The 23,884-nt window shown below is 31.5% G+C and overlaps 1 long non-coding RNA gene across 2 annotated transcripts in view; it reads right to left on the bottom strand.

Moving 5' to 3' along the window:
• Positions 1-23,884, bottom strand: part of LOC142333152 (uncharacterized) — a 116,170-nt gene that overhangs the window by 8,605 nt on the left and 83,681 nt on the right. The window contains exon 3 of one of the 2 annotated variants that reach the window (XR_012758542.1): positions 10,540-10,658. This is a non-coding gene — a long non-coding RNA (uncharacterized LOC142333152). Of the gene's footprint in view, positions 1-10,399; positions 10,659-23,884 lie in introns of those variants that run through there. The other variant, XR_012758541.1, reaches the window with a different exon arrangement.

Below are 23,884 nucleotides of genomic sequence, written 5' to 3'. Positions count from 1 at the left end.
CATTTTTTTGTGGTGTCCGTATCAGCATTTTATATTAGTTTATGTATTAATTTTGTTTCACGTCGTTCGAGTAGTTATGTGGTGTAAGTGAGAACGTGTCGGATCCGTAACCATGAAACACATCGGTTCGAATCGGACTTCATATATATTTTTAAAAAAAACATAGAAATTAATTTAAATATATTGATTTATTAATTATTAACCTCTGTAAAAAATTTTGAATTAAAATGAAAATACATAAAATTTTATTTCACTAATAATAAATAACTTCTGATCTTTTTTCATATTTTTTTATTATTATTGAATTATTTATTGTAAAAGTTTTTTACAATCAGAGATTAATAATTATTAATAAAAAAAAAAAAATATATATATATATATATATATATATATATGTATATGTATATGAAGTCGGATTCGAACCGATGTGCCTTCCCCTTGTAAGATCCAAATTTAATTTTATTTGGCTACAACTCTGGAACCAATGAAAATAAGTACCATTTATAATACACCGTTGAAAAGCTCTCAATGAGGGCTTATTACTGCAGTTAAGAAAACGTCCAAAATTCATTTTTTTTTTTTTTGGGCTTTTTTGGACACTTTTAATCCAGTCCATTGCAATCAAAAGAGGAGGTGCACAACTAGATGTTACAACAGTCATAAATCCAAAATTTCAACTTTCTACGGCTAATATTTTTTGAGTTATGCGAGATACATACGTATAGCTTGTTTGCAAGCCGAATTGGCACATATCTGATGAACAGCATAGCTGTATATCTTTCTGGCTAACGAGTACGGGTTTATAGTACTATTCCATTAAAAATACAAAGATTGTTGTTCCTCAGGGCGTAAATTCACTGTAAATAACTTCCTCAGAATCGAAAAAACTGTCATAAAACCTTTCTAACATGTGAGGATGTTTTCACTTTTTTTGCCTGCGACAAATTTTTTTGTCTCCATTCATGTGATGCTCGTTTAGTCTCACGAGTGTAATGAAGCATCCAGCTCTCATCCACTGTAATGATTTGTTTAAAAAAATGTGGACCAGTCCTTGAATAACGTTGGAGAAAAGAAAGAGCAGACACAAAACGTTGATGTTGTCAGTCAATAATGTGGAACCCATCGTGCACACATCTTACAGTAACCAACTTGATCGTGAATAATCGCAAACATAATAATATAACTGATGTTAAGTTCACTTGCAATTTCTTTAATTTTAATGCGCCAGTAACTCAAGATCATTTCATTCGCTCGTTCCGCGTTACCCGTCGTGTTTGCAGTTGAAAGACGCCCACTTCGCAGTTCGTCACTCATATTTATTCTTTCATTTTGAACATTTGATATCATTTTGTGATCATGGGCGTGATATTGCATTCTCAACAATTTGGCAATGAATTTCACAACTTTAATTTTACTACTGAATGCACTTCTATACTGGACGAAACCTCTAGAGGACACGCAATATTGACAACGACCTCCCCCCACACGTACTGAATGTTGTACATAGTTGCTGCTGGGTAAGTGTGAAGACAACAATACAACCAGTGTTGTCACCACATGATATTAATATATCCCTTTCAGTTCAAGAACACGGCAAGAGTGTAACTTATTTTTTAATCAACCTTGTAAGTAAGATAAAAAACCAACATAATAAAAGTGTTTTTTTTTAACAGATTGAAAAAATGCTAAATCCAGTTAGTAATTTTTTTTACATGACTAATTATCATAACAGTTGATGACAGTTACATAATAAAAATCCAGGAAAACCGATATGAATTCATATTGGATTTATTACTTAAATCATCGATTTAAAAATAGTCATTCAGTATTGCCCGGGTTGGGATTTTTATAATAATTTATCACCCTGATAAAACTCACGTTTACCTTGAACTGTTATTAGCTTTTTTTTTAAATTTATGATGAGATTGGTTGATAATATTAATAAATAAATAAATAGTGACAAGCATTGTGTTTCACTCTTTTATTTATTTATTATTTTTTCATTAAACCAGTATTGGTTACTACAATTTAGGTTCAATTATTCAATTTAATAAATTGCTGTTGCGAATCGAAAACTATTTGTTTAATGTTGGCCTCAAACTGATTGACTAGCACGACCGGTTGGAGAGGTCATCCGTGAATTAACAACTATATAAACATAAGTTTAACCGCATCGTAATACAATACTAACGAAAGTGAAGGTGACGCATGGGGAATACCTGATATAAAATATATACGTAATGTAATCAGCTGTCCCATACAATTCGTATTTTACTGCACAATGCTCTATTGTATTTTATTCTTTGAATGAAAATATTCTTAAATGAAGCGTAAACTATTATTGTCTTTTAACGTTTAAGAGATAAATAAAATTGATAAAATAACGTAAGTATCCAAAATAAATCCTACTAATAATACTAGGAATTTTAATTATATAAAATTACCTAACAATCATACGTAAAAAAAAAAAATAAACATTTCCAGGCGTATAAATGGAATCATCAAATTTAATTCATCCTCTAATGAAAATATTTTACTAATTTCACGCTTTCAGCCTTATTTATTTATATATAATCTATTTTTTTTATATAAACAAAACATAAAATATCCAATTTAGATTTTTCAGCTGAAAAAATTATATTCGAAGTTATTTTCACCTCTGACGATGACTCATATATGCATATATATCTCACTACTATATAACATTTTGATGTGTACACCACATGATTTCCTTATACGGTTATTAAATTACATTTAATAGACGTTACATATTTTTTTCTGCAGTTCATTTAAATTTATTTCATTTGAAAGTGAGAAACGATCTTCCAGTTCTTTAATAAAGTAACCCACCGGGTTGGTCTAGTGGTGAACGCGTCTTCCCAAATCAGCTGATTTGGAAGTCGAGAGTTCCAGCGTTCAAGTCCTAGTAAAGCCAGTTATTTTTACGCGGACTTGAATACTAGATCGTGGATATCGGTGTTCTTTGGTGGTTGGGTTTCAATTAACCACACATCTCAGAAATGGTCGAACTGAGAATGTACAAGACTACACTTCATTTACACTCATACATATCATCCTCATTCATCCTCTGAAGTATTATCTGAACGGTAATTACCGGAGGCTAAACAGGAAAAAGAAAAGTATAATTGAAAAAGTTCTTTAATAAAGTGGACAGTTACATAATTTCACTGTGGTGGACACAACAGTGCATCACATTTTTTTGTGGTGTCCGTATCAGCAATTTATATTAGTTTATATATTAATTTTGTTTCATGTCTCACAAGTACTTATGCGGTGTAAGTGAGAATGTGTAGGATCTGTATCTTAAGCACACGTCGGATCGAATCCGACTTCATATATATATATATATATATATATATATTTTAATTTACATATATTGATTTATTATTAATTATTAACCTCTGTAAAATTTTTTGAATTAAAATGAAAAGTACATAAAATTTGATTTCACTAATAACTTTTGATTTTGTATATATGTATTCTTTCATTATTATTATTGAAATATTATTTATTGTTCATTTTTTTAACAATGAGAGATTAATAATTATTAATAAACCAATATATTTAAATTAAAAAAAAAAAAAAACGTTAAAAAAATATATTTATATGAAGTCGGATTCCACCCGATGTACCTTCCCCTTGTAAGAAAAAAATTTTCATTAATTAAAATTTTATTTGGCTATAACTCTGGAACCAATGAAAATAAGTACCACTTATGATATATCGTTGAAAAGATTTCAATGAGGGCTTATTACTGCAGATAAGAAAAACTCAATTTAAATGATTTGGTAGAATGATAAAACCCAAAAGATAGTTATTAAAAATACCTGCCCGTATGTTTAGGATAAATCTTTGTTGATGGCTACTTTGGAAAGTACCATAAGGATTCTTGTCACTCCAGATACGCTGGTCGTGATAATTTTGAATACTATTCCTGTTGAAAGAAGCTTCATTTTTACACTGTTAACATGATCAGCAGTAATAGTCGTTGTGTAAAATTATTCAAAAGTTAATAATTAATATCAATTGTTTTATTATTATGTAATGTTAAATTTTATTGTGACAAAATTATTAATTAATTTGATACAATTTAAAATATTATAATTAACAATAAATAAAAACAATTATATTTAATCGAATTGAACGTAAAGTGGAGGGTATGAAATTACCCTCCACAAATATTGCCAATCTAAGGCAATTTTTTGCCTTAAATTGGCTATTTGTTAACCGATTTTAACAAATAAAATGTCATTTTATTCAAAATAAAAGGCTTAATATTTTAGAAAATAACGTAAATTTTGATAAAACTTATATTTATTGAGATATAAAGAATTGAAAAATAAAAATGGCCGTCATTTTGTAATTTTTGAAGGTCCTGATTTCTTGCTAATTTTAAAACTTTATTACAAAGACGCTAACAAAATATTAATGTGATTCCTTTATCTGAACTTAAGATATAAATTTTTATATAAAATAACAAAATGGCGGAGAGGAGAAGGAAGAAGAAATTGTTGCTATTTTTGCTAAGGAGAAAAGGTATACCCAGCACAACATTTTAGAAAGAGAATTCAAATTCAAATTCTTTCATTTCTTTCACTTTTACAAAATTAATAATTAATAGAATAATCCTAATACTAATTATAATTGTACTCTAAGGTTATCTATTCATAGTCTATAACCAATATTAACATTGCTTTATAATACAATTTAATATTCATTACTTAACGTAATTTAATCATACTTAATTTATATGATTTATAATCGGAAGTGAGTTTTGTAAAAGATGAAAGATTAGCTGTCCACAATGGTCTTGTCCGTTTTGTGGCACCATCCCTTTTATATTAATCTGTTAAGTTAGAGTAAGGGGACAAAAAGGAAACAGTTTTATCTTATATAGGAGAATTAGTTTTGGTTCAATTCACGATTTACTCTGACGGAAACTTATCTTTTTTGCAGTTAAGTATAGAAATCAATCATCGTCAAATATTTATGTATACTAATAACACTTTCTTTCAGTCCTACCCGTTAAGTTATATATGTAAAAAATTTATTACTACGTTAAGACCAATAGTATAAAGCATTATAATTAATTATATATATATAATCATAAATCATGTAATTAACACTTTATATATATATAAATGTATATATAATTTTTTGAACTCACGGTGGTTTTGGGGTCTGGGTGATGTGAAACGCGAAGATATGATGAAATTTTCCGGAAGTCGAATCATGGTGCCCATTACAATAAGTAGCTTTCTTATGAAATCTACATATAAAACCTATCAAGATTCATCGAAATCTTCTTTTTCAACATACAGTTTTATTATCCCATAATCCTTTAAACGTTTTGAAAACTATTTACATCTACTTGGTAGGTCAAGAAAAAATCAAAGTACTATATAGTCAAAAGTAAAATGAAAACGTATTTAAAAAATAAACTTTTAAGAATTTTTATAATTTTTCTTTATTAATATGTTACTTTTAAAAGTATTTCCAATATTTTTTTACAAGTAAAGTAGGACGAAAAGTAAAAAATCCTGAATAAAACGTTTTATTAGTCCGACGCCTTTATACCATGGCATTTTATAAAAATTTAATTGAATCATTCCTCTATCACATAAGTTGCCATGTAAACTTTCAACATCGTACGTTAAACTATTTCTGAGATTTAGTAAATTATATATTTTTGTAAATATCGAGAAAAAAAATTGGGACTTTAAAATTGAGTTTTTTGAGTAGGAACTCACGCAATATCAAATTGGATTGCGTAAGAAATGAACTGCAATAGTGAGAGCGGCTGCAGATTTAGTTAGATTCCATGCAGCAACGACAGTTGGTTTGTTCAGATAAGTGACTTGAATCCATAATGACATAAGTCCTGCAATAGAATATTAAACAGGATAAAGTTTAAAGAACCCATTTTCGCCAAAACTTAGAATTAAAAGATGTATATGATCGTCTGAATGGAAACTGAATGCAGAAAGACAGCAGTAGCTGTATAAATTCGGTAAAAGTATAATTATAAGAAGTAAGGTTAGGTTGTGATTGGCTGAAAGTTAATATTCTTTATTTGTGTGAAATAAATATTTATTATTTTAACAAGTGGTGTATTATGATTATGGTTAGCTAAACGTAACAAAATCAGGGCTATGAACTGAAGTTGAGTTCACTAAGGGAAGTAGGACTAAATTTCGTTGTTGCGAACAACATTTCTGGTGGAACGTTTTTGTTAAATTACCTCGTATTTCGAGACATTTACTAGAAGTTGGCTCAAATTAAAGTAGAACTAGGTGCGGGGTTCGTGATTCCCCCAACTCGGTTAGAAAGTTCAGAGGGTAACGATGTATGACATTCAAGATGTCCGGACGAGGCCTACAGCAAAGGCAAAAGCTGAGTTTGAAAATCACCGATGTAAATGTGTACCGAGGCATTTACATCGGTGGCATCCCAACGAAGCCGCTTATTACTGTGAGATGTAAAAAGTTAGAGGACGAAAGACGACTCCCATTAAAGCTCATCAAGGCTATTAACGGAGGGGGGGGTGGCGACCGGAAGCGTCACAAGGCGGGTGTTTTCCTCTACGGGGTTGGGATGGCTAAATATAAAACCACCTAACTGAAAAACATTAAGATTAGTCAGCCAACTATTGGAAAGTAGTTTTAATGTAAGAAACATGTTGTGATGTATTTTATGCTCTACCAATGAACACTGTTTCAAATGGGGTCTACCTTTGCGCTCTAGCCTCTTACGTAGAACCTCAGTTCAGAATCATTCTCTCTTTTTATTGTCCTATTATTATTTTATAATCCCGCATAAACACCGAATTTCAGCCAACTATTCAGTAGTTTTATTTAGTAATTTTTTTGGTAATACTGTCACCGAGATACTATAATAATTGATCTTACCTTCTTTTTTTTCCTGTTTTAGCCTCCGGTAACTACCGTTCAGATAATACTTCAGAGAATGATATGTATAAATGAAGTGTAGTTTTGTACAGGTCTCATTTCCATCATTCCTGAGATATCTGGTTAATTGAAACCAAACCACCACCAAAGAACACCGGTATCCACGATCTAGTATTCAAATCCGTATAAAAGTAACTGTCTTTACTAGGACTTGAATTCTGGAACTCAGCTGAAGTAGGAAAATCAGCTTCCTACTTCCCTTAGTGAACTCAACTTCAGTTCATAGCCCTGATTTTGTTACGTTTAGCCAACCAAATTTATTAACTAATCATAATACACCACTTTTATAAAATAATAAATATTTATTTCACACAAATAAAGAATACTAACTTTCAGCCAATCACAACAAACTTTACATCTTATAATTATACTTTTACCGAATTTATACAGCTACTGCTGTCTTTCTGCATTCAGTCTTTATTCAGATGGTCACAAACATCTTTTAATTCTAAGTTTTGGCGCAAATGGGTTCTTTAAACTTTATCCTGTTTAATATTCAGCTGATTTTTCTAGTGGTAGAGCTGTAGTGGCTCCACCACTAGACCAACCCGGTGGGTTCTTTGAGCAATTACTTCAATCATACCTCACCATACCTTACCGTACTTTGAGCAATTAATCAATCGTTTAATCTCTTTGATCTTAGTATAAGTTTAATACCGACGGATTTGGCTACAGATCTATATGGGAAAAAATTCTTTCTTACAATATTTGGGTGCATAATAAAATCTAACCTGGAGCAGAGATTTTAATCATATAAATCCTTCAAATTCATCATTGTACAATACAATTTCATAAACTCGTTTAGTTATCTAGGCACAAGCAAGACCCAAACGGAGATATCACAGGAAAATCTCATCTTTTTAAGAAGATTTCTGATATGGGAATTGTCAACTCCGTTCTAAGTTTTTTATAAAATGGTTTATACTATAAAAAAAGTTGTAGTTTCAAAAGCTTTGATTTGTCCCAATTTTAAAAAAATGATTTACGTTGTTTAAATTATTTGATTGTTTGTATACATTTCTACACGGTATCTTAAGAGGTTGATTGAGCCGGAACTTGCCCTAAGCTAATTTCTTGAATTTTTTTTCAAATATTTCATTTCTCGAAGAATTATCCATCGAATCCAAAGTGATTGCCATATAAATCTTAATGATTTTCAAAATCTTGACAATACCTTTAATATACCGACCAAGATACCAAAATTACACCGAATCATTATTGCAATTACAACTCGAATGAATTTTTGAAAGGATATGTCAATAGTGTTTAGTGAATCAGATTAATTATCCACCTATCTTTTGTGTAAAATGTAATAAAAAACTTCCTTTTTTATAACACAATAGAATTAACTGCGTTTACTATACAGTTATCTGATTCCTGGTTTGTGAATGTGTTTCGTAACGTTATATAACTGTTTTAATAAATCAATTTGTAAATGTTGTTTATCCAAAAAGCATTGAAATCATTTCGTAATGATGTGTATATTTTTATATCATATTACAAAATTACATGGTAGTTTATTCTACCGAATTAATTGATTTAAGTCAATAACCTTTCAAAATTAAATAATATAGCGGTTAAAAATTATTAATTTATTCATTATTAATATTATAATTATATGGGTACCCTGATTTTTGTCTGTTAAAAATAATCCGTATTTTTGATAGTGAGTGTATGTACAATTCCATGTTTACAAGATTGAAATTTATTACTTTTGAATTACATAATTATAAATTAATACCTCTATAATTTTAAATAATTTGCGGATATCATTATTATTATTATTATTAGATTTTCCTGTTGATACTTGCAAAAATACTTGGTAAAAATAATACATTTTCGGTAATATTAGGTTACACATAAAAAAAATCATCATTGATTTCAATGAACCTTTAAATACACGTACAAGGCTAGGCTACGTTTGCACACTAGCGTGCTAACGTAGACAAAAGGAACTATCGAATTGAACGTAGCAACAAATGATAGATAAAATCCTCCTCTACAAAACCTGCGATAATGCGTTGAAATCCGTTTACCAGTTTGTTTACAAAATAGTTAAAATGGAATCAAGTACAGTCAATATGTCAATACGGTTAAAAGAGAGCGAGTGATTGAATTTTTAATAGCAAAAAATGTGAATCCTATGAATATTTTTCATCGTTTAAAAGCTGTTTACGGTAGTGAAACTGTTGACAGGAGTATTATGAATAGATGGGTGTTGAAATTTCGCGAATGTGAAGCTGGTAAAGCGACAATTGAGAACGCATCTCGTAGCGGACGACCAGTTTCTGTGGCTGACGAGAATCATCGAAAGGATGTGGACGATTTGCTTCAAAATAACCGGCGAATCACCCAGCAAAGTATCGCTATTCAGTTATGCATATCTAAAGAACGAGTATGCCATATTAACGAGCAGTTGGGTTACCGTAAAATCTGTGCACGATGGGTACCGCGCAAACTCTCCGATGGCTCTATGCATGTTGAAGTTTGAGCCTATTCCGCATCCGCCAAACTCGCCGAATTTAGCTCTGTGCGACTTCCACTTCTTCCCTCATCTCAAGAGGGATCTCAAAGGTAATCATTACACCACCAACGATGAGGTGAAGGAAGCTGTAGATCTGAGAAAGACCGCCAGAAGTTTTCAGTGACGGAATGCAAAAACTTGTCGCACATTGGGAATAGTGTAACAGTGTAAACGGGGATTATATTGAAAAATAAATACTGCATTTTGTAGCTAAGGTATTGTACTTTTATTCATTTTTTATTTCATTACAATATCTCTTTTCATTCCCATGCTACGTATATATATGTCCAAATTTATCAGCCGAGCCTTGTTAAGTCAAAATAAAATCATGGAAGCGAAGTTAAACTTGAATATACCATTTCGTCCAGTATACGCGTAGTTTTTCCGGAAGTTGTTTAATGTGCGATGTCTTTTCCGATTACGATGAAATATCAATGTAATTTTACTTTCCCGGGGAATGTACAACCAGAATAGTTATATATATTAACGGGAAAATATAGTAATCATATAAAAAATGGGGTATACGTTTTTTTGCAAATCTTTACGGTTTAGGGTCTCTTGAAGAGGTCTTTCAAAGAGGTTAAACGGTTGAGGAATTGCTCAAAGTACGCTGAAGTAATTGCTTAAAGTATGGAGAGGTATAGTTGACGTAATTACTCAAGGAGGGTTTCACATTATTAACTCAGATTCCTTACGTACCTAGACAAACCCACATATGTATATATATCGCACTGCTTTTAGCCTTAAATCTCAGGACTGACCAAACCGATTTTCTTCAAATTTTGCTTAAATATTTCTATATATGGGAAATTGATCATATTAATTATTTTTCAAAATTCGTCAAGAGGGTCGGGAGATATCGCGAAAAAAACAATTTCGATTATCTTCAGAGGCACTTTAGAAAAAAATTTATTTTGGCAAATTTGTTACTACAATATATATATTAATAATACAATATTTTTTTCAAAAAATCAACCCCCCACCTCTTAAAAAAATGAAATATGTGTTTGTTTCTTCTCTATCTGCCTTCGGTTTTTCTTTGCGGTTTGACCTCCAAGGACCAGGCAAATACCATTTCATGTAGTTTCTTTCTTTTTCTTTCTAGAAGTTCTTCATTCTTTCGGACTGTTTAGCTCTTCTTTCTTCTGAAAATAAAAAAAAATCTGATGTAAACACCACATAACTTCCTTTTACGTCTATTAAATCACATATACACATTTTTTTTACAATTAGAGGTTAAAAATTATTAATAAATCAACGTATTTAAATTAATAAAAGTAAAAAAAAAAAAAATTAATAAAAATGTTAAAACTTTTTTTACAATCAGGTTAATAATTGTTAATAAATCAATATATTTAAATTAAAAAAAAAAAAAAAAAACGTTAAAAAAGGAAATGAAGTAGGATTCGAACCGATGTGCCTTTGTACGATCTAAATATTTCATTCATTAAAATTTTATTTGGTTATAACTCTGGAATCAATGAAAATAAGTTCCACTTAAGATATTTCGTTGAAAATCTCTCAATCAGAGCTGATTACTACAGTTAAGAAAAAGTCCAATATCCAAATTGTTTTGGATTTTGGGCTTTTTTGGACACTTTTGGTCAAGCCGATTGCACTCAAAATGGGAGGTGCACAACCAGATGTTACAACGGTCCTAAATCCAAAATTTCAACATGCTAATCGTTTTTGAGTTATGCGAGATACATAAATACATACATACATACAGACGTCACACCGAAACTAGTCAAAATTCATTCAAGGATAGTCAAAATTGATATTTCCACTGAAATTTGAAAACCGAAATTTTTCGCGATCACAATACTTCCTTTACTTCGTATAAGGAAATAATAAGGTTTTTAATTTTAAATAAGGCAAAGATTTTCCGGCGAATCCAGAATAAAGCTGCAATGAAAAAGCTGAGCAAGGTATTGGATTGACCGGCGTAGCCGGAAAAGACGTAAAATACTTTGCCAATTTTTACTTTATTTTACAATACAAAAATTGAAATAATTAGTCTATAAAACAGCTTAACATAATATTTCGAGTCTTAAACGTTCAGTGTATCGAAGTAATTCAAGCTGTATTCGGAAATTTTACAGTTATAAATTTTTGTAATAGCAACACAAATAATGATTCACACAACTCTTCTTAAAGGCGTTTAACCATTTGGATATATGTATCCGTGTCAGGACGAGATAACTGGAAATATGATTCATTATTAATAAAAAAAATCCATTTTGGCATGTCGGAAGGTTGAGGTAGATATCACCGGTGCTAAGTAAAAAAGATTTCTACCTTAAAGTGAAGAAAAACTTCAATCTACTCAATACGACAACGGGTGCATAAGAAACAAAGTTCCACATGTTTAGCATACGACCAGAATTCCAGTTATATTTTGGTCATCCCTTGCGGTAAGGGTTGGTCATATCAAAAATTATTTTGGTAAACAACAGAAGTTTTAGGTAATGTTTAGAGGACTAACGACCACTTTAGACCGATTCGATACTGTGCCTATTGAGGGAGGTTTTTTGTCTTACACCCAATTTTTTCCATCCCCTGGGCAAATGGTGATGATATTAAAAAACTTTACTAAGATAAGTTTTAGGCCCTTATTCATAGAATAGTAAAAACTTTAAACGAATTCGATATTTTACTTAATAAGAAAGTTATAGTGATATTTTGTTTTTTTCGAAAAAGCCCCCCAATTTCCACCCCTGTTGTTCTGATTTTGCCCATTAACAAACTGGACCGAGATTTAGGGTCATCATATTTTATATATCCATTTGAAAGTGATTGGCGCAAAATTACGGCAGTTATCGTGTCTACAAGAAAGTATATGTATGATATATAAATAAATGTATATATAAACTTTTGAACTGATGGTGGTTTTGGAGTCTGGGAGATGTAAAACGTGAAGATATGTCGAAATTTTCCAGAAGTCGAATCACGGTACCCATTACAATAGTAGATTTCTTATGAAATTACGTAATAAATTACAAATTAATTTCACTTCATAACACAATACGTACCAGTGTCCGGTAATTAACAGAGATTGATTAATAACGGCAGTAGTTCCGGCATGTATATATTTCTGTATAATTGGAAACAGGATTTCATGTCCTTCAATTGAAAATGGAACGATGAAAGTCCTACCAATATTCCTTTCAATGCCACCAAAAATCTACTTCGCATCATCGGCTACATCATGGTTGTACTTTCTGTTGCTTATTTCCTTTTTATTTATTTTGACAGACTTCCCCTCAATTTCATCAATAAACAGAAACAACAAAGCATATTAATAAAACACGCTACTCATAAAAAGTTCCTCCAATCTACGATGGATTTGCTAGAAATACCCATTTAATAACATTAAGGACCATCGTAACACCCTAATTTGGTGCAAAAACATGTTGACTCGGGAAACTATCTCGATAGGTAACTTCGTATTTCAAATTACGAACCAAACAACTGGATTACACATCTATTGCACTCCATCGAAAAGTTTTGCTTGAATTCGTCACGTTTTTGTATCATAATTTATATCTGAAGTTATTAGTTGTTTTTATTTATTGATCACCGGGCATCGTGATCGAACAGAAATGCAAGCATATTTTTTTGTGTTTGTTTTATTTTAAATACCTAATTTTGATTTGTTCACAACTGGTCAAAAACAAAAAAACAGATGTACCTGCATCGTATATTCACTTAAAAAAAAAAAAAAAAAATTATAGAAACTGTGCCACACTTTTATTTAACTAAATATTTTTATTACTTTTAATTTTAAAATTTAATAATTGTTACATTTATTTATTAAATATTTATATAATTTATTTTAGACTTTTCAGTGCATTTTTTTTATTTGCTAATATATCTCATATTTTGTTTAAAATTCTCATTTTGATTTAATTCTTATTTTTTACTTTTTAGAGGGTTGTTCTAATTTGTTACATTTTTTTATTAATGTTAATATTAATATTAATTAAAAAAATCTTTTTTAAAAAATAATTTTTTATATGTAATCAAATATATTTTTGTAATTTTTTTTAAGACTAAAAATAAATATTTTTACTTTCTTTTAAGACTAAAAAAAAGGAAAAAACAAAATTTTTACACATCGAAGTTACATACGTGTACCAAATTTCAATTACTTTCATACGATAGTTCATGAGAAATGAAAATTTTCAACTAAATGCATTAATTTAGGGCAGGGGTAGCGCGTGGGGGCGTGGAGATGGGTCATATCAAATTCCGACACCGTAGTGCTGTATTGTCATCGAAGTTACATACGTGTACCAAATTTCATTTACTTTCATACGATGGATCAAAAGATATAGCAGTTGCAAGATTTGATTATTCCTAAAGCGAGTTAGATAAAAGCTTTTAAAAATAACTCGTCTCGCTGAGTTTCGAACATTGTTTAACTTAGTAATTATTGCCTTTTAAATACGATATACGCGCGTGCTTTAATTAGAATCATTAAATTAAATGAATAAAAATACTATATTTAAATAAAATTATAAGTATTTTAAATTAAGTTGTGTGTGTATGTATATGAAAGCCGTGCATCAGAAAAAAGCCGCGTGATGGGAACTTCCTGCAACTGTGGTGTCAGCTTTTCTATAAGGAAATTAAAAAGAAAAAAAATGACGTATAAATATAGATATTAAAATATCTTGTAAGCGAGATGTAAATATCAGTATAAATTTATTATTAAGAAATACTGAAATATTACAACATTCTCTAGAAATCCTGAGATGGAGTATTATGAAATATCATTACAATACATATTTTAAAAATAAGTTGAAAGCTTTCAGTAAGCGTAAATAAGAATGATAAAATCATGTATATAAGATATAATAATGTAACTAAATAATGAAATCATTTACATTAAATTATTACGTGAATTTTTTGAGAGAAATATTAACCAAAGGATAATTTTCGCATTTTGCAAGATAACTTAAATAAATTGGTTGGATTAGCTTTTATAAAATTTATGAACATGATAATTAAACTCTAATTAGGTAAATTTCTAATAAATCAATATTTTGTTAAATGAAAAAATTTTTATCAAGTAAAAAAAAAAGAACCAGAAATATATTGATCAATTTTAAGTAATAATAACTAAATAAACTTGAACTTTCTGCATATTCGTTCACATTTACTTATAAACATGTTAAATCTTCTAATTGTTCCGTCTTCTCACAAAACATGTTCAGAATCAAGACAATTTTCAATCTAGCAACCACAATGTAAAATAACTAGATAGTCGTATAGAATGTTCTTCCTTTTAGACTCACAAGTAATTACAGTACGACAAACAAGCGAATAAGAAGAACACGTACGTAAGCAATCAGCTCTATTATTTCAGATGCCATGTGACTCACCTTGAATACAACACTGTAATCACCTGCCTACTTTCAAGTATGATAGATAGTAACAAACAATTACTGTCAGCTGTCATATTGGTAGGTCGTAATTTTTCCCCCTTCTGCCCAAATGTCATCGTTCTTGGTAAAACAACATTTAGCTAGTATTCATCCTTCGAAATTCCCAACTACCAATCGAAATCCAGCAAACTCTCAACATTCCCACGCAAGAAACGCGCGAATCAAATTTCCATGCTTCAGATCAGATTCAATACCAAAAGCGTTTTGTTGATGTCGGACTTTTTCGTTGGTGTTCACCGCTTACTACGAATAGCTTTCTTTCTTTTCCTGTTTAGCCTCCGGTAACTACCGTTCAGATAATACTTCAGAGGATGAATGAAGATGATATGTTTGAGTGTAAATGAAGTGTAGTCTTGTACATTCTCAGTTCGACCATTCCTGAGATGTGTGGTTAATTGAAATCCAACCACCAAAGAACACCGGTATTCACGATCTAGTATTCAAATCCGTGTAAAAATAGCTGGCTTTGCTAGGACTTGAACGCTGGAACTCTCGACTTCCAAATCAGCTGATTTGGGAAGACGCGTTTACCACTAGACCAACCCGGTGGGTTTTACTACGAATAGCTTAAAACTTTATTTTCGCACAGTCATTCGATTAGAGTCATCCGCGCAAGTCGCTCCACCGATGAGCATTTGACCCAGTCTGGAGCCACCCGTTACTTGGCGTGATACCCAGATTTGTTGATAAGTATACTGAAGGAATAATTTATTTTGCCCGCTGGATGATAAAAAACGGATAAATTAAAACATTATTTTGGAAGATATTTGCTCAGAGATTTACATTTCACACTGAATACTTTTGTAAACGAACGATATTAAATAATATTGATGGAATGAATGAGATATTACATTAAATCATTTCATTCGTATTGTATTTTGTTTTATTGTACACGAGGCGCTGGAATGAAATAGTCTTGATAACGGCTCATTCAAAGAAAAATAATTAACTAAGATAATTTTTTTAAGTTGATAAAAAGATTTTACAATTATATATTTGAAAAATTATAAAAATCCAGTTTTTAGCGGTTGGTAATATTATTAACTTTTAAGAAAACCTGACAACATAGTTGTAAGACTTTCCCGTCACGCGGCTAAAAGCCACGTTCCAGGAAAGTCCTACAACTGTGTTCTGTTTCTGACGCACGACTTACATATACATAACTTAATTTAAAGTATTTATCATTTTATTTAAATATAATATTTTTTCGTTTATTTACATCAATTATTTTAACTAAACCGCGCGTGCATACCGTATTTAATTCGCGTGGGTAGTTTATTTAGTGCCGCAGCGACGGTCGACACTAAATAAACTAATGTAATTCCACAACTTACATAGAACAAATTTCTCATGTAGCATCGGCAGATTGGTGTAGCCAGTTTTGCCAACTTAACGCACCAGATACTGAGACAACCGAGCAGTCGAGTTCGAGACCCCAGCCAGACCGATTTAATCTATTACACTTTACATATTATTTATTTATTTATTTAAATCTACTACTCACCTGTGACGTCACAACATTTTGCAAACATTTTTTTTGGCAAATATTGTTATTTTATAATTTTTAAAAAATTGCCTATAAAAAATATAACCTTAATTAAGCGAAATCTCGAGATACTGAGAGTGACTTCTCTACAGCCTAACTCCCTTGACTTAATAAGTTGAAAATTTAATGATTAATGCCCCACATATAGAAGTAATCTGACAAGTTTGGTCAAAGTCGATCCAGTAGTTCTGGAGATATAAAATGATTTAGAGGCTAACACTAAACAGGCATGCGTACATATGAACATTTCCAAACGGTTTTTTGGGTTTCTTAAGTGTCAAACTTAAAGAACCAGTGAAAACCGTATATGTCCAAACCGATTACAGTACTTTCCGTTCTAGACCTGTAGCTCTACTTGAGTTGTGTGGTGTGCGTTAGATGGTGGGGGTGTGTTTGTGTACTCTGGGCGAGATTTTGGAAATTTAATTAACTTTTGAGTGTACTTTGGTGGATAAGTTATGTCTTGTGGCCATGTCTTCAAGATTATTGTGCGCTTGTCTTGTGTTGGCTTGGCTTGATTGTATGAATGTATAAATGTGTGTGGTCTTTGACCTGTTAGGTGTGTTATTTTTCTTGATGTTTTCCTCCTTTGTGCATTGTGTACGTGTAGTGGTCTGTTATGGATGATATTTGCTTGTGAAGACCGAATGTCCTCCTCCTGAAGTAATGCTTTATTAGCGGTTTCCCAGGAGGTGGGGTCGCCAGTGGTGGAGGGGGTGGAGGTTAGTCGGTAGTGCGCAGGAATACATACTCATTTCCTGTAACAGCTTGCGGAGTCTGTTAGCGAATCCGACACTGCTTTGGCGTTTGTAAATGGGTTTCCACCACCTCAAAAAAAGAAAAAAAGACCTATAGCTCTACTATAGGGCTAGACGGGGAAAAAAGGTATCGGCATAATATTATTTAAAAAAAATAAAAAATAAATAAATAAACAAAATTATTGATAACTAAAAAAAAACTACATGTAAAATTTTCATTAAATCCAATATCTTTTCAAGTAGAATATATTAGTACAAAACAATGAAAACTGTCAACACACGTACGTGCAACATTTTTAACTAATTTCAATAACAGGAGTTTCTTAATTTATTCTAAACGTATGTTTTTTTTTCAGAATCGATTTTGGCGGTAGTGTTCTAAATTGTTTTCAGTAAAATACGTAGACAATATATCATTCACATTCTTCTTATATTGTCAAAGATGTAAAGAAAATTCGCTGGAGTTAATTTTACATACACCATCAGTATCTGTCAATTAAGTCAGGTTTGATGAAAAAGAACTTAGATATATAACTTCTTTCTTACTTCCAATTAAACGTTGGATTACATATACACAGATCGTGGATACCGGTGTTCTTTGGTGGTTAGGTTTCAATTAACCACACATCTCAGGAATGGTCGACCTTAGACCGTACGAGACTAAACTTTACTTACATTCATACATATCATGCTCATTCATCCTCTGAAGTAGTACCTTAAGGTGGTTCCGAAGACTAAACAGAAAAAAGCGAGAGTAAAACTGTCTCAGTATCATCTAAATCTTTGGTATACACGGATGGATCGAAACAGAACGATACCGTTGGCTGCGCGTTTGTTGTTAAAGGGCGAATCTACATGTTTGGCACATCCATTCTTTTGAGTGTGTTTGCTGCTGAACTATACGCTATAAGACCTTGAATACCATTAACCCTAAGTACCGTCATAACCTAATTTTTAGCGACTTGTGTAGTGCTCTCCAAAACTTAAAAAAATATTATTCCAGGCATCCTATCGTCAACCCACCGGTTTGGTCTAGTGGTGAACGCGTCTTCCCAAATCAACTGATTTGGAAGTCGAGAGTTCCAGCGTTCAAGTCCTAGTAAAGTCAGTTATTTTTACACGAATTTGAATACTAGATCGTGGATAACGGTGTTCCTTTGGTGGTTGGGTTTTAATTAACCACACATCTCAGGAATGGTCGAACTGAGACTGTACAAGACTACACTTCATTTACACTAATACATATCATCCTCTGAAGAATTATCTGAAAGGTAATTACTGGAGGCTAAACAGGAAAAAAAAGGAGTTTAAGGTTAAGACATCCTATCGTCACCGAAATTTACAATGCAGTCGCCGAGTTGAACCATCGCAACACACAAGTGAGTTTCCGCTGGATCCCTAGCCACGTAAGGATTCCGGGTAATAAACGTGCACATTCCGTTGCAAAACACGTGTATAGTCAGCCATCCATTACTACTCGTGTTACTACATCCGACTTTATTAACCATGTCAAACATCCACTTCGTGTGAGGTGGCAAGATGACTGGATTGCCACGGTAGATAAACTTCGATATATCAAAGATACTGCGTTGCTATGGGATTCCTCCCACAGGAAAATTCGTTGAAACGAAGTGGTTCTCTGCCGATTGCGGTTAGGACATACGAGAGCCACTTACAGGTACCTGATGGCAGTAGAAATTACACGGATGTGCGTACGATGCAAGTGTCGCTTGACTGTGCGCCACATCCTTGTGGAGTGCATACGTCATGCTGCTTTGCGTCGTAAATTTAAATTTTCCAGGAATTTTCGTCAAATTCTGGGAAATAATAAAGAAGTTTTGGACCGGATATTTTTGTTTCTTTGAGCTATTAAGTATTTTTCACACCTTTTAATAGTGTTGTTAATTTTTTTTGTACGTTAGTTTTGTTTTTGTGTTTAACATTTTAGTTTAAGTTTTTATTTTGTATTTGTTTTTAGTATTTAAGTTTGAGTTTTAATTTTGTTTTTAGATTTCTAATTTACGTTTTAATTTCATTGTCTTATTAGATTTTATATTTTATTTTAATATTCCATATTTTTTTTTTCCGGGAGATGGTAACATGAAAATATATTTCATTAAAAAAAAATTAACATTTAGACTACGTTTTTTGTTTTGTCTTCATTTTTAATTTTTTGTTTTGTTTTTGTATTTTGTGTTCGGGCGATGTAACGCCGAAGCGTTTTTCGCCCAAATAAAAAATAATCTAAATCTTTGGTTTTCATTTTAAGGATTTCAAAAGAGTTTAAAAACAGCTGAATTTCTTATAAATATGTATTTTATTTTTTGTAAGAAACATACTTGAATATGCTTCCTCGATTTGACAGTCCTATAGAATCTTTTAGATTACAAAAATTGAAAGAATTCAAAATAGATTTATCACATATCTTAATATTAGAATTTTTAAACAATTCTATGCTTATAACATTCCTATTTCGTGCTAAGTAAGAATTTTAAATTAATTCCTACAGTCTAGACGAAAGACTTTTTTTTCAGTTACTAAATAATTTAATTAATTATTATACACTTTTACCTCACCAAGTAAGGCATATTCATATATGTATGTACCACCTATAAAATTCGAAAGTTTCAATATTGTTTTATTTCCAAAGTAAATACAGTGGCTGGTTATCAGCTTCTCTAAAAGTGTATAAAATAAAATACATTTCAACAACCTTGAGAGTGATTTTTTTTATAGATTTGAATAATTTTTCAAATTTAAAACCAGTTATCAATTAAATACCTGACGGTGATTCACGGAAGCTAACAAGAAAAAAGTAATCAATTAAAATTCTAATACGACTTTCTTGAATATTATCTGAATAATATTACTGTTCTCTCTATTATTATTATAAGTTATTATCTCTAACTTCTACATACACTGAGTTAACATTATTTATCTCGTGTTTTGACAGCTTTATGGCATTTTTTTTTTAATTATTAAAAAGTTAAGTTTTACCGTCATTTTGCAGTATTATATTTGATTTAAAAAATGTATATATATATATAATGCATTTTAGTAAACTTTATATTAGTGCTTTTGAAATAACTTGATAATTTACACTGTTCAACGGTGATTATTAAAAAAGATTTGAGGGCGGCCATTTGAGGTGAAACCGACGGCCGATCGCGAGCATTCGTATATTTTTGTAATCCTCTAATGATGCTTAATCCGAATCCGAGACAAAATGTGTTCACAGACACACAATTACATTGAATTCAATGAACGAACTGTTTGTTCATTAATAATAATCACTCTTTTTCTTTAAGAAAATATAATCTATATAAATAAAAATGTAACTGTTCGTTTGTTTAAAATCCTAAAAAAAAAGAAAGTTCTTCACCTATTGCTTTGAAATTTTGTCACAACGTTGCATTCAAATAGGCGTGTTTTTTTATGTACCTAAGTTGTCACACCTGTGACAGGTAAAAACATGTTTTTTACCTGTGACAGGTAAAAACCTGTCAACAGATAGCGCTGTTTTCTAAAAAAAAATCTGTTGGACGTAAAAGCAACACCCGCTATAGTAAATATTTTACGATTCCTTTTCAATGTTTCCGATATGTGTGTCTCCTATAGACTAAAAAACTACCGGACCGATTTACGCGCGGGGAAAAAAGGCAGAAAGGGAAAAATCGGAAGAGGGAAAAAATCGAAAAAGGTAAATGAGAAGAAGGTAAGAACGGAAGAAGGGGAAAATGGAAAAGGGGGAAAACGGGTAAAGGATAAAAGGGGAAAAGAAAATGGAAATGGGGAAGGAGGAAAATAAAAAGGTAAAGGGAAAAGAGTAAGATAAAAGGGGAAATAAGGGAAAGAGAAACCAGGGAGGGAACGGTGGAAAGGGGGAAAGGGGTGAGAAGGAAACGGGATATGTGGGAAAGGGAAAGAGAATTGTGGTAAAAATGAAAATGGGGAAAAAGGGGAGAAGGAAAGGTATGAAAGGGAAAGGTTAAATTTTGTGAAGTCCCGTAATGTTAATTTTGTTAATGTTTTATCAAACTTTCAATTGTATTCATCTAATATATATATATATATATATACACACACACACACACACACACACACACTCTCAAATCTAGCAATAGCAAAGCATTGCCGGGCCTGCTAGTAATTTTATTTATTTTTTGCTAGTTTAAGTAATTTGTTTAATTTCTATTTTACCATAGTTAAGGTCTTTTTTCTATTCATTTATGCTATTACTATTATTTTATTTTGCGCTCAGTTTTCAGTTTTTAAGTTAATTTATCTTTTTGAATGTTAACTATATTAGAAAATATTTTGGATAAAGCTTTTCTATTTGTTACACACGAATATGTAAAATAAAATAAAAGGATTACAATGTTTACATAGATCATTAGAAAATATTTTTCGATTTCTTTTTCTGCCATCTACTACTATGTAATGATATATATAATCTGATATCATTTTGATGTTTAAAATCTTTTATGTAAAATTTATAAAAATATGTCTAGGGGAAAAAATAATACACATTTTCCCGAATTTCAACTCTAGGAAAATATTATTACGTATTTCTTTCTAATTCTTAAATCTATGTTTCATGTTAGCAGACTAAATTCTCCTTGATCGTGCCAGTATGATTTTCATTGTATTTCTTCTATTTGTAATTTTACGTTTTAGTGGATTTAAAATAAATTTACTAAATTTTTTTTATTTGCTATAAGATCAAAATTTACTATCGGTTTCTCCTGACCAAACCATAAGTAAATTATATAGAGTACGTTCGGAAAGTTGCTGTGCACTCAAATTATGGAAGTGTAATTATTACTTTGTATTTTTATTTCATTATTTTATAGAAACGGATATTACAATAACTGGAATAATTTATAAAAGGTGTTTAAAATGACCTCCTTCAGTATCAGTACAACACTGCACATGTTTCAATTTCCTTTCAACTCTAACCAGCTGATGTACTGGAATGTCTCGTACACTATTGCGGTTTTTACTTCATCAATCGTGCGTGGTCTGTTGCGGTAAACTACTTATTTCGTTGCCCCCCATAAAAATTAATCTGGGGGAGTCAGATCGGGCAGTCGTCTAGGCTACAAACCCCTCAAAATAATTCGTTCACCAAAGACATTTCGTAAAAGTCATTAATCTGTATATGTTGTGTACGCTATACGACCATCTTGTTGGAACCAACCGTGATTGATTTCCGCTTCTGTTAAGTGACTAATGAAGTTTGTTAAAACAACACAATAAGGATCACTATTAACTTATTTTCAAAAAAGGTTGGGTCCACAATCCGTGTTCTACTCATATCGATCTTTTTTTCTTTTTCCTGTTTAGCCTCCAGGAATTACCGTTCAGGTATTCTTCAGAGAATGATATGTATGAGTGTAAATGAAGTATAGCCTTGTACAGTTTCAGTTCGACCATTCCTGAGGTGTGTGATTAATTGAAACCCAACCAACAAAGAACACCGGTATCCACGATCTAGTATTCAATTACGTATAAAAGTAACTGCCTTTACTAGGACTTGAACGCTGGAACTTCCGACTTCCAAATCAGCTGATTTGGGAAGACGCGTTCACCGTTAGACCAGCCCGGTGGGATACTCACACCGACCTAGACTCCAATTTTTGCTTCGTGTAATTCTTGAGGGTTAGCTTTCAACCACTGTCGTGTATTTTGTGAATTAATGTACCCTCTCATATGAAACCACTTTTTATCACTAAAAAAACAACATTGAAGATACCTACGGAATTTCGATTAATAAAATGTTTAAACTGTTGACAATAATTTAGTCTTTTGGCATGATTTGTAGGTTTCAGTTCTTGAACACTCATTACTTTATAGGGGAAAAGGTTCAGTTATTTTTTTACAGTTTTATGTGAAGTATCAAGTCTGATATCTCGTTGCTGTGCTAACTTACGCATCGATAATGATGGAATTTCGACTACAGCAATCCAAAATATCAAGAATATTTTGTTCGTTTAGTTTAGGTGGTCTTCCATTTCGATCAGAGTCTTCAACACAGCCTGTTGCCCGAAACATTTTGATAAGAGTTCTAGCTCTTATTAAAACTCTTCAGAAAACTTGTGCTTCAATAAATTAGTATACTTGTAACCTTCACGAAAGACTTGTTCAGTGAAAAAAATGTGTTTCTCTACCGAAAGAACTATTATGTTTCTCGCAACTATTGATTCCGGTAAATGAAACAACATAAAACGAAATGAAGGATGTTCATCAAACTCAACAACTGACATCTTGGTTTATTACTGAGCAACGCCCAACGAACCCACAGGACAACCAACCTAACACCGAAAGAACAGAACTACCATAAAATTTTAAAGCATGCTGCACAGCGCCATTCCGAACGCACTGTTAGGAAATTACAATATTATATGAGAGAAGGGCATCTAATGACGACCATCCCCAAAACAAACAGTAAATGATTTTAATAACAGTAAACGTTCATGTTAATAAACGTATTATAACAATAACTAAGGTAGAGTAAACAATCATTATATCATAAGCACTATCATCACTGGGTTCTAGAACTTACCCAATCAGTGAACCATATGTGTCCAACAGACATAAATAAAAGGCTATAAAAA

This window comes from Lycorma delicatula, chromosome 12 (assembly GCF_047948215.1).
Source record: "Lycorma delicatula isolate Av1 chromosome 12, ASM4794821v1, whole genome shotgun sequence".
NCBI lineage: Eukaryota > Metazoa > Arthropoda > Insecta > Hemiptera > Fulgoridae > Lycorma > Lycorma delicatula.
Note: the sequence above shows the minus strand (reverse complement) of the source record. Positions and strands in the feature narration are given on the sequence as shown.